General features: G+C 42.0%; 1 protein-coding gene and 1 long non-coding RNA gene across 14 annotated transcripts in view; one reads left to right on the forward strand and one right to left on the reverse strand.

Moving 5' to 3' along the window:
- LOC130358279 (uncharacterized) overlaps positions 1-7,225 on the forward strand; it is a 70,196-nt gene extending 62,971 nt beyond the window's left edge. The window contains exons 3-5 of the long non-coding RNA XR_008889448.1: positions 3,114-3,179; positions 3,277-3,450; positions 6,081-7,225. This is a non-coding gene — a long non-coding RNA (uncharacterized LOC130358279). The remainder of the gene's footprint in view (positions 1-3,113; positions 3,180-3,276; positions 3,451-6,080) is intronic.
- TENM4 (teneurin transmembrane protein 4) overlaps positions 1-12,255 on the reverse strand; it is a 1,400,276-nt gene that overhangs the window by 742,246 nt on the left and 645,775 nt on the right. The window lies entirely within an intron of this gene.

Below are 12,255 nucleotides of genomic sequence, written 5' to 3' on the forward strand. Positions count from 1 at the left end.
AAAAAAGAAAAAACTTGGATCTATTTTGCTACAGTTTTTTTTTTTTGCTCTGATTTTACTGGAATATACACATACTGGGCCAGGCACTCTGCATATATCCTGTTCACTAAGTGCAATGTACTGTACATTTACTTGGACCAGGAAATGTTAAGAGCACAAACTGTACTGCAACACTGCTTACTTTACAGGTGCAGGGACTCCTGCCTTTGACAGGAGTTCCTGCTCCTGTGCATACATGCTATGGTGCCCTATGCGGTTATTGCAGCTCGTGACTCGAAATTAGTTGCATCCCAACAAATACATTTTGTGTAAATGCCCGTCAGTACTGCAAGAAAAAAAAACTATGCATACTCACCAGCCCCTCATCCCCCACAATTACAATTCTAATGGCTTCTGGTCCCTGATGCTTTCTGCTTGCTTCTGATTCTGCAAGCACTGCCCACTTAGCCAATCACATCCATGACCAGCTGCAGCCAGTCATTGGCTGAGAGGGCATTTCCTGAAGGGTTGGCATGTCATCAGAATCAGGAAGAAGCATAGAGCACTAAGGAATGGACGCAATTGGAATGGCAGGGGATTGGAGGAAGGTAAGTATGCTTTATTTTCTTTTTTTGCTTAAAAAAAAATCAATTAAAGACAACCCCTTTTAAACATAAAACAACCAACATGTAAATAAACAAATAGAAGGTAAAACAGATAATATTATATTAGTGGAAAAGTTGGAATAAAAGACAAAAAAAGGTTTCAAAAAAATTCCCATGTTAAATTTGAATAAAAGAAAAAAGTTAAATAAGCAAATACAAGATTTAAACTAAATAATAGAAAAAAAAGACATTTAATAATTAAAAAAAACTAAAATTAAATTAAAAATAAAAAAACCACATGATTAAAAAACATACATGCAAAACACGTAAAATTCAAAAACATAAAATTCCAAAAATATATAAGTAACACGAGGTTGTTATAAGACACCTAGTTTAATTCTCACGTCTGTCAGACTCACGTCGGCGCTGAGGATTTTCTGTGGCACATGATCCCGCTTCAAAAGGACTGTGAAATACCAAATATTGGTTTTTAAATGAAAACTAAATACTAATATGTCACTTCAAAGGCAGCCTGGGTCCGCACAGAATTGACTGACACTTGTGTGATTGGGCTCCTTCTAATCTTTCATGAGTCCAGGGAACAATTAGGTCAGTAATTTACTGTCATACAAATGTGTTACTCTACAGTGATAGAAAAAAAAACATAAAATAAAAGCTAATAATAATAAAAAAAAACATCACATTTATTTAAACCTAAATTCTCTGTGGCATTTTTTTTTTATTTTACAGAAATTTTATTTTTGCATTTTTTTTTTCTATTTTAGATAAATTGTTGGTTTATTAATGTCAAGGAAAATATTGTGAAAGATATAAAATGAATGGGGAATTGGAAAGAGTTGACACGACTATTACTTTACTTTATTACAATAATTTAATAATTTATTATTTAGAAATGTATTTATTGCAATAATTTAGCTTGAGTACAACTTTTGTATATAGTTATAGAATTCTATATGTACAGCTGGTATGAGTTATATATCTCCTGTACATAGTGATATGGACCATGCTGGTATAACCTGGGTATATACTGTATATAATTATATATGTACAGCTGGTATAAGTTATACATCTCCTGTATATAGTGATATGGACCATGCTGGTATAACCTGGGTAAATACTGTATATAATTATATATGTACAGCTGGTATAAGTTATATATCTCCTGTATATAGGGATATGGGCCATGCTGGTATAACCTGGGTATATACTGTATATAATTATATATGTACAGCTGGTATAAGTTATGTATCTCCTGTATATAGCGATATGGACCATGCTGGTATAACCTGGGTATATACTGTATATAATTATATATGTACAGCTGGTATAAGTTATATATCTCCTGTATACAGTGATATGGACCATGCTGTTATTACCTGGGTATATACTGTATATAATTATATATGTACAGCTGGTATAAGTTATATATCTTCTGTATATAGTTATATGGACCATGCTGGTATAACCTGGGTATATACTGTATATCATTATATATGTACAGCTGGTATAAGTTATATATCTCCTGTATATAGTGATATGGACCATGCTGGTATAACCTGGGTATATACTGTATATAATTATATATGTACAGCTGGTATAAGTTATATATCTCCTGTATATAGTGATATGGACCATGCTGGTATAACCTGGGTATATACTGTATATAATTATATATGTACAGCTGGTATAAGTTATATATACTGTATATAGTGATATGGACCATGCTGGTATAACCTGGGTGTATACTGTATATAATTATATATGTACAGCTGGTATAAGTTATATATCTCCTGCATATAGTGATATGGACCATGCTGGTATAACCTGGGTGTATACTGTATATAATTATATATGTACAGCTGGTATAAGTTATATATCTCCTGTATATAGTGATATGGACCATGCTGGTATAACCTGGGTGTATACTGTATATAATTATATATGTACAGCTGGTATAAGTTATATATCTCCTGTATATAGTGATATGGACCATGCTGGTATAACCTGGGTGTATACTGTATATAATTATATATGTACAGCTGGTATAAGTTATATATCTCCTGTATATAGTGATATGGACCATGCTGGTATAACCTGGGTGTATACTGTATATAATTATATATGTACAGCTGGTATAAGTTATATATCTCCTGTATATAGTGATATGTACCATGCTGGTATAACCTGGTATATACTGTATATAATATATATGTACAGCTGGTATAAGTTATATATCTCCTGTATATAGTGATATGGACCATGCTGGTATAACCTGGGTATATACTGTATATAATTATATATGTTCAACTGGTATAAGTTATATATTTTTTGGGTTTATATAGGAAAAGGATATTTCGCCTCTTGTTCCCTCTCGGTTAACAAATAAAGGATCTCTGAATAATTTTACAAATGTTAAAAGTCAATGTATTTTAATTCTAAACCTCGTTGTTTCCCTGCTGTAAATCTCAATGTCTCGTTACATAATTCCCCGGTGGATCGGAAACGAAGGACCTTCTTACCACCCAGGCATCGTGCTGAATCTCTGAGACTTAGATGCAGAAACATCATTGAGCCGTAAGATAAAAAAATAAATAAAAAACAGATATATAACAAAAAATAAAATCCTTGAGTTTCACCCTGAGAGTGTTCTCATTATTTTGTTCCCCTGCAGAAGACGCAACGCTGAGACGCGGCTGAACTAAAGTGATTTTAGTTAAACCACAAGTCTGGACCAAAACAACCGGGAGCGAGGAAATCTGTTTCTTAGGGCGACAGAGACACAAAGTTCAATCTTTAGTAAACTTCCTGGGGCATTTACAGTGATATCAACCCCTAAGGAAGAAAGGTTAGAGTTCTTCTTTGTTTTTCTTTTTTAGATTTCTTTTACCGTATTTTTCGCCATATAAGACGCTCCGGCATATAAGACGCACCCAATTTTAAAGGAGGAAAATCTAGAAAAAAAAGATTCTGAACCAAATACAATGTAAAGTATAGGACAGTGATCTTCAACCTGCGGACCTCCAGATGTTGCAAAACTACAACTCCCAGCATGCCCGGACAGCCGTTGGCTGTCCGGGCATGCTGGGAGATGTAGTTTTGCAACATCTGGAGGTCCGCAGGTTGAAGACCACTGGTATAGGGGGTAATACTCACGTGTCCCCGCCGCTCTGGACCCGTCACTGCTCGTCACCGCTGCCCTGGATGTCGCCCTCCATTGCTGTCGCCGTGTCCCCGTCGCTCCGGAACGTCTCTGCTGCCCGGTGTCCTCGCTCTCCGTCGCCGCCATCACGTTGCTACGCACGATGACGGGACGGCGTGTGTGCAACGACATGATGACGACGAAGGAGAACACCGGCCATGCAGGGGATCCCGGCAGGGAGCAGACACCGAGGAGGCATGTAAGGTCCCTCCCGGTGTCCTGTAAGCTGTTAGGGACGCCGCGATTTCACCGCGGCGGTCCCGAACAGCCCGACTGAGCAGCCGGGTTAGTGTCACTTTGGCTTCAGACGCGGCGGTCAGCTTTGATCACCGCGTCTGAAGGGTTAATACAGGGCATCACCGCGATTGGTAATGTCCTATATTAGCTGTGGGTCCCGGCCGTTGATGGCCGCAGGGACCGACCTGATAGGACAGGGTTTAAATGTGTATTTGCCGTATAAGACGCACCAACTCCCCCCCCAGTTTGGGGGAAGAAAAAGTGCGTCTTATACGGTGAAAAATACGGTATATAATTTTTGGGAGAATTGGCCAGATACTCAATGGGGGAGATTTATCAAAAATGTCCAGAGGAAAAGCTGCCCAGTTGCCCATAGCAACCAATCAGATCGCTTCTTCCATTTTTCAGAGGTCTTATCAAAAATGAAAGAAGCGATCTGATTGGATGCTATGGGCAACTCAGCAACTTTTCCTCTGGACAATTTTGACAAATTCCCCCCCATGTTCTGAGATGTAACTTAATGGGGTACTCCCGTGGAAAACTTTTCTTTTGTAAATCAACTGGTGCCAGAAAGTTAAACAGATCTGTAAATTACTTCTATTAAAAAATCTTAATCCTTCCAGTACTTTTTAGGGGCTGTACATTACAGAGGAAATGCTTTTCTTTTTGGATTTCTCTTCTGTCACGACCACAGTGCTCTCTGCTGACCTCTGCTGTCCATTTAAGGAACTGTTCAGAGCAGGAGAAAATCCCCATAGCAAACATATGCTGCTCTGGACAGTTCCTAAAATGGACAGCAGAGGTCATCAGAGAGCACTGTGGTCGTGACAGAAGAGAAATCCAAAAAGAAAAGCATTTCCTATGTAATATACAGCCCCAAAAAAGTACTGGTAGGATTAAGATTTTTTAATAGAAGTAATTTACAAATCTGTTTAACTTTCTGGCACCAGTTGATTTAAAAAAAAAAAAAAAAAGTTTTCCACGGGAGTACCCCTTTAAGTTACATCTCAGAACATGGGGGGGTAATTCATCAAAACTGTCCAGAGGAAAAGTTGCCAAGAGTACCCCTTTATACCTAGTATCACTGCTACCTCTACATCCACTGGCCCTATATACAGATGTAGCGACCTCCATCACAATTTAAAGGGAAACTCAACCTAAAATACTTAGTCACCTCTACTGTTTTATAATATTATTATTTTTATTTTACCTGTGATTACTAAAAACTCCCAATTTACAATCTAATCTGCTACCAATCATTACAAAAAAACACATGAAAGGGGTACTCCGCTGCCCCAGCATTTGGAAACATTTTGTTCCAAACACTGAGTGTGGATAGCGTGTGTCACGGTGTCACGACCACGCCTCTCATGACCTCACTCCACCTCAATGCAAGTCTATTGGAGGGGGTGTGGCAGCGGGCCACGCCCCCACCTATAGACTTGCATTGAGGGTGCAAGGCAAACCGTCACAAGGGGTGTGGTCGTGACATTATGCCCCCCGCCGCCCACACTCAGCATTCTAAATGAGCGCCGGATGCTGCTCAGAGATCAAGGGGGTCCCAGTAGCAGGACCCCCATGACTGGCAGTTCAGTGTCTGCTTGTAGCGGCGTATTGTTGCTACGAGCCGATGAACCACACTCGGGCAAAGTAGGAGGCTGACTCTAGGGATGGTCAGTAGCGCATCAGCAGCATCAAATAAATGTGTTACCCTAAAACTGAGAGGTTTTCACTGCCTCACGCCTGTTGTATAAAGCACTTATAGAGTATATGAGAGTGCTCAGAGGTGTGGCTTGAAGCAGTGACTCCACCCCCGAGGGGCCTTTTATAATATTTGTATTTGTTCCCACACAGGCTCCAAGGACTCGGTGCAGCTACTTCGACTGCATCTTTCCTTGACTATAAGCTAATCACAAAGTGTCCTTCTTCTAGATCCTGTAGAGAGTATAGAGTACATAAGAGTGCTCAGAGGTGTGGCTTGAAGCAGTGACTACACCCCTGAGGGGCCTTTTATAACATTTGTATTTGTTCCCACACAGGCTCCAAGGGCTCGGTGCAGCTACTTCGACTGCATCTTTCCTTGACTATAAGCTGATCACAAAGTGTCCTTCTTCTAGATCCTGCAGCCATCAGCTTTCATTGTTCAAGAAACCAGACTAAAGTTGTGTTCAGACTGAGAGTTTTCGTTGGTGAACTGATTATGATACATGAACGTTTATCAATCTAAACTTGTCAACACTGCCGCCACGCCCCCTCCCATAGACTAGTATTGAGGGGGTGTGGTGTGACATCACGAACCCCACAGCCAGGCACCCAGCGTTCGTAACAAAATGTTCCGAATGCTGGGGCAGTGGAGTACCCCTTTAATATACCATCAAGTATTTCAGTTTTTTTGGAGGAAATGTAGATTCTTCTTTCTAATCCAGGTAAAATTGTTAATACTAATATAATTTTCTTAAAAGTTTAGAACTGTGATCTAACAGACAAACTGAGCCCCGCTCCATCTGCAGTACAGAATCTCATATTGATCCGCACGTTCCTTCTCGCAGTCACCTATCTACGCGTTAGTCATCGCCCATTTAACCTCGGTCCCGTCAGCTTTTCATTTGCTTAAATAACAAGTAGCCTTTTGGAGCCCGTGGGGCAAAGCAGCATGGAAACGCTACAAAGCGACTCGGCTCAGCACTTTCCTGCAACAAATTTAATAACTTGTTTAAAAGAAAAAAAAAAACTTTATTGGCAACCAATCAATGGCTGGTTTAAAAGGCCACAGCAGGAACTTAATACACAGATTATCTCTGAAACCCGATACGGTGTTTTCTGCTGAACGTGCAGAAGATGACTGTGCGGAGAGCGGATGTATTGTTACCATCCGTGATGGAAGAGTCTCACATTCTAGATGGGATATTACATAGGACAATGAAGGTGTATGTGAGTCCTTTAACCCCTTCCTGCAAATACTCTATTAAAACATCCCAGTAGTTTTGCAACTGTATCAGCACATCCCCGATTCCGCCATCATTTAGATGCCACAGTCCATAGCGTCCATGGCATCTAAGGATGGAGGGGGTCCGAGTCCTTTAGCCCCTTGAGGCAAATACTCTACTTTTATGTCCTGATTTAAAGGGGTACTCCGCTGCCCCAGCGCTCGGAGCATTTTGTTCGGGCGATGGGGGTCGTGAGGTCACGGTCATGCCACGCTCCCTCAATGCAAGTCCATGGGAGGGGGCGTGGTGGCCACCACGCCCCCTCCCATAGACTTGCATTTAGGGGGTGTGATGTCACGAGGGGCGTGGCCATGACATCACGACCCCCGCTGCCTGCTCCTAGAGTTCTAAACGAACACCAGGAGCTGGACAGAGATTGCGGGGGTCCCAGCTGTGAGACTCCCGCAATCAGACATCTTATCCCCTATCCTTTGGATAGGGGATTAGATGTCTTGGGGCGGAGTACCCCTTTAAGTGTTATTAGTACATTCCGGTAATCTTGCAACTATGTCCACACATCCCTGCTATTTAACCAATTAGATGCCACAGTGCAATAGTGACCATAGCATCTAATGATGGAGGGGGTCTGAGTCCGTTAACCCCTTCCTGCATAATCTCTAGTTTTATGTCATGATTTTAGTGTCATTATTAGATCCCGGTAATCTTGCAATTGTGTCAGCACATCCCTGCTATTTAACCAATTAGATGCCAAGGTCAATAGTGACCATGGCATCCAAGGATGTGGAGTAGCAAAAAGTAGATAGGCTCTCTTTTCACTAGCCTGGGAAAGCTTTGTTAGCTGTAATGTCAGCCATACTTTCCATCTTTCTTTCCTAGAACTTTTATGGTAAATCTTACAACCTAAGGGCCTATTCACACGGTAGAATTTCCAAGCAGAGAATTTCTGCTCAAAAATTCCAGAGCAACATCGTGCCATGGAAATTTAAAAGAGTACTCCAGTGAAAAACTAAAAATATTTTAAAGCAACTGATGCCAGAGGAAGTTCTTTTCTTTTTTAATTTCTTTTCTGTCTGACCACAGTGCTCTCTGCTGACACCTCTGTCTATGTCAGGAACTGTCCAGAGAAGGAGAGGTTTCGTATGGGGATTTGCTTCTGCTCTGGACAGCTCCTAAAATGGACTGAGGTGTCAGCAGAGAGCACTGTGGTCAGGCAGAATTTTTTTTTTTTTAAATAAAAGAACTTCCTGTGGATCATACAGCAGCTGATAAGTACTGAAAGGGCTAAGATTTTTAAATAGAAGTAGTTTACAAATCTGTTTCATGTTCTGGCACCAGTTGATTTAAAAAAAGAAAGTTTTCACCAGAGTACCCCTTTAAATTCTGAACATGTTCATTCTTTTGAGAAAAATTGCTCACAAATGCATTGCTGTCAATGGAAACGGTGGGGGGTGGTAAATGGGTCAGCCACTGATGCCCCCACTATCTCCTATATAGTGGCTGGACAATCACCAATCCTTGGCATGCTCTGGTCCTCGCCCTTGGAGACGGGCTTCAGCGATGGCCTGCTCAGCAAATCATCGGCTGAGTCAGTAATTTGCTGAGCAAGCAGTCAGTGAAGCCATCTTCGAGGGTGATGGCCAAAGCGCACCGAGGACTTATGCCCTGGAATTCCTTCAATACATCCACTTTAGGCAGCATTTCTATAAACTCTGCCCCTCTTTCAGCCAGTTTTTTTGGATTGCCCCCCCCCCCCCCCAAAAAAAAATGCCCTTTAGGCATGTCCCAACCTGGTGTTTCTGTGAGGTAGGTAAGCACTATTCTGTTTAAGCTGCAGAGTCAGCCATGTCTTCCATCTGCCATCCAAAGACCTTATGGATGAATAGATTTTTTTTTTTTTTTTAAGTTGACGAAATAAAAAGAAAAAGTAGTAAAAATAGTAAAAAAGTTTGTAAATGGAATGTAATAATCCTCTAATGTTCTGGATTAGTTCTCTAAATGTCTTTCGCATATAACGTTGCCGCCTGCTGTGCGCTGCGGAGGCCTCAGGCTGTTTGACAGGATCATAGTCACTAGAACACAGAACTGTTTACCAGACCTGTTCTGCTAAATTTCTGGGAACACCTGCTATACCGACCAGGTGTACGGCGATAAAAAAAACGTAAAGAAAATGTGAATGTGGAATGAATGGCATCCTCGCTCTCAGGTGGATTACATTCGCGTATAGGCTGCAGAGCTCTGCTTGTGGAAGAGAACTGGGGATTTGATGTTTATATCGAAAAATAAAAAAATGTACCATAAGTGCATTTATATGATGTTAAAAGGAGTTTCCCGGATTAGAAAAACATGGCTGCTTTCCGCCTCACACCTGTCCATGGGTTGTGTCTGGCGCTGCTCACCTCTATTGAGCGCAAGCTGCAATGCCACACACGACTTGTGGGCAGGGGTGGTGGGGCTATTTTTAGAAGAAAGCATCTCTCTTTGTACAATCCTAGACCAGGATCTTGGTTCCTATCCCCAAGGCAACATCTTATATAGTCATGTTCAGACTATATGGCGGCCCATGAAGTACCTATGGGTTTGATCAAGGATCATTGGGCACAATATGTTGGTTGACACCACATGGCTCCAGAAAGAGCTACCATACCCTTCCCAAACTGCAAAGCTACCTTAGTAATAAGGAATGTTAAGTCGAATACTATGATATTTTTTTTCTTTGCGATTCATCAGCTATAGGTTTGGAGAGGAAGTAATCACACCAAGGCCCCTGTGCCCAAAGGGACCAAAAGAACAGCAGTGGGAGTTCTGAAGAACCCAGTAAAGAATGGATGTATAAGAGGCACTAACCAACAGATTAAGCAACTGGTTACCAGTCCAAAAAAAAACAACATTTTTTTGGGGGAATTGGACAGCGCGTTTCAGAGACACACACTTCAGGTCCTGGCTGGCCATGAGTTTGAAAGAATTTCTTGTAAAGGCATTCTGGTCAAGAAGTTCTTTAAAGGGGCACTCCGCCCCTAGACATGTTGTCCCTTATCTCGGGACCCCGAGATCTCCCTGTTGCACCCGGCATTCGCTTACAGCGTCGGGTGCAGCACCGGAGGCTCGTGATGTCACTGTTGCGCCAGCTCATGACGTCATGGCCACGCACTGCTTCGCCAGTCATCCGGCAAGGAGTGAAGTTCACTCCATGCACCGGATGTCTGCGGTGCCGCAGCTAAGACAGCGGGACCCCTGTGATGAGACATCTTTGAATAGGGATGTCTAGATGCGGAGTACGCCTTTAAGCTTCTTTAAAACAGAGACAGACACATTATTTCAATAATTTCTTAGCCTCCAAGGGCTTGAAATATCATATTTGTTCTAGATTTTTCCTTCTCTTCATCACTGAGTCTTAAGAATCCATCACGGGTCAGACCCGACAGTCCTTTCAAAGCTTATGATTAATGACACATTGTCCTAAGCAACCTGACAAGAACTGAAACGTCTCCAGAGATGAAGCCAAAGTCAAAAGAAGGACTTGGAAGAGATCACAGAGGTTATGAGGATGGCACGAGGAGGTGGGGTTACATCTTTTACCCCTGCCCCCCTTGAGAATTTTTGAACAAATGTCATTTAGGAAAAAGTATCAATTCCATTTGGCCAAGGAAATATCTAAAGCTTTGTGACATTTTGATTTATTGAAAACCTCAGTGCAAATTGGATGTCAGTGTGTTCGTGAATTCATCCTGAAGTTGGCCGGGATACAGAAGCCATGAGGTTAGACCACAGCTGGTATGAAATCCCACCATCTAGCATTACATTACCATGGAAGCTACAACTCTCAGCTGTGTTCGAAGACCATTTTATGAGTAACTGGGAATTTGCCATTGGACTCTTTAAATTAGAAGACTTGTAGGACTTGTCATCATTACAGCGAGCTACTAAACATGGCCGCCATCGTTGGCCCAGGCACTTGCCCAATACAAGGTCCCAGATGTCTGGCAGAAGCAAACACCATTTGGAGGTGACTTTGGAGACAATGGGTTGGGGGGGGGGGGGGGGATTTATGAAAACCTGTCCATAGGAAAAGTTGCTGAGTTGCCCATAGCGACCAATCAGATCACTACTTTCATTTTTCTGAGGCCTTTTAAAAAAAATGAAAGAAGCGATCTGATTGGTTGCTATGGGCAACTCAGCAACTTTTCCTATGGACAGGTTTTGATAAATCTCCCATAATGACTTTCCACTATAACAAAGTGTACCAAAGTGTAGTTTAAAAAACTGCATGGTAAGCACGTATTTCAGCATTCAGATGGACTATTTTATGGCCAAGAACTGTATTTTCCTTCTCCATATACAGAATTGAACATGTATGTAATCTGAACAGGGAGAGGGAAGATGCCAAAGCATTCTCAGTCCTGATACTTGACATCAAGGGACATTCAGGAGGCTTCATTCACATTAGATAGTTGGACAATCCCGCCGAGACCGCCAACTTTGTCTAATTTGAATGTGTATGGCCAGAAGAGGAAAGAGGCATAATATATGGATAGAGGTATTTTTAAAGTCCCGTCAACCCTGGACCCCCCCCCCCCCCCGCCATCTTAGAACCCGGTTTACATTCAAGTCTGTATATTCAATAATAACACAGATAAAGTCCCCATTACCGTCTGCCACACAAAGCGTTCAAATCACAGATAAAGCCACAAGCGGGAAAAATCTTTCTCAGTAAATTGCATAGTGCAAACATAATTCATCGGTAAAGTACACAGTCCACGCGTAGCCGGGAACGAACTGGTAATATCATCCTCGGAGGTGTTATCGGAGAGATAATGATGGACATGTAGTCACCTTTTTCCATTACTGGGACACGGAGGTGTCCGTCAAAGCTGGATTCGGATTCACAGGATAAGTGGTAAGACAAAACAGATCTAAAAAAAAACCTAGATAAGACGGAGATTTAAAGGGGTACTCTGCTGCTCAGCGTTTGGAACAAACTGTTCCAAACGCTGGAGCTTGTGATGTCATAGCCCCACCCCCTTATGACGTCACGCCCCCGCCCCTTCAATGCAAGTCTATGGGAGGGGGCGTGACGGCAGTCACGCCCCCTCCCATAGACTTGCATTGAGGGGGCGGGATGTCCTGAGGGGGAGGGGCTGTGTCATCACGAGCTCCCGGCGCCAGCTCCAGTGTTCGGAACAGTTTGTTCCAAACGTTGAGCAGCGGAGTACCCCTTTAAGATAGATAGAGAGATATGGGCTTCAAATAACTGCAAATAAAGGGATTC

The sequence above is a fragment of the Hyla sarda genome, chromosome 2 (genome assembly GCF_029499605.1).
Source record: "Hyla sarda isolate aHylSar1 chromosome 2, aHylSar1.hap1, whole genome shotgun sequence".
Lineage (NCBI taxonomy): Eukaryota > Metazoa > Chordata > Amphibia > Anura > Hylidae > Hyla > Hyla sarda.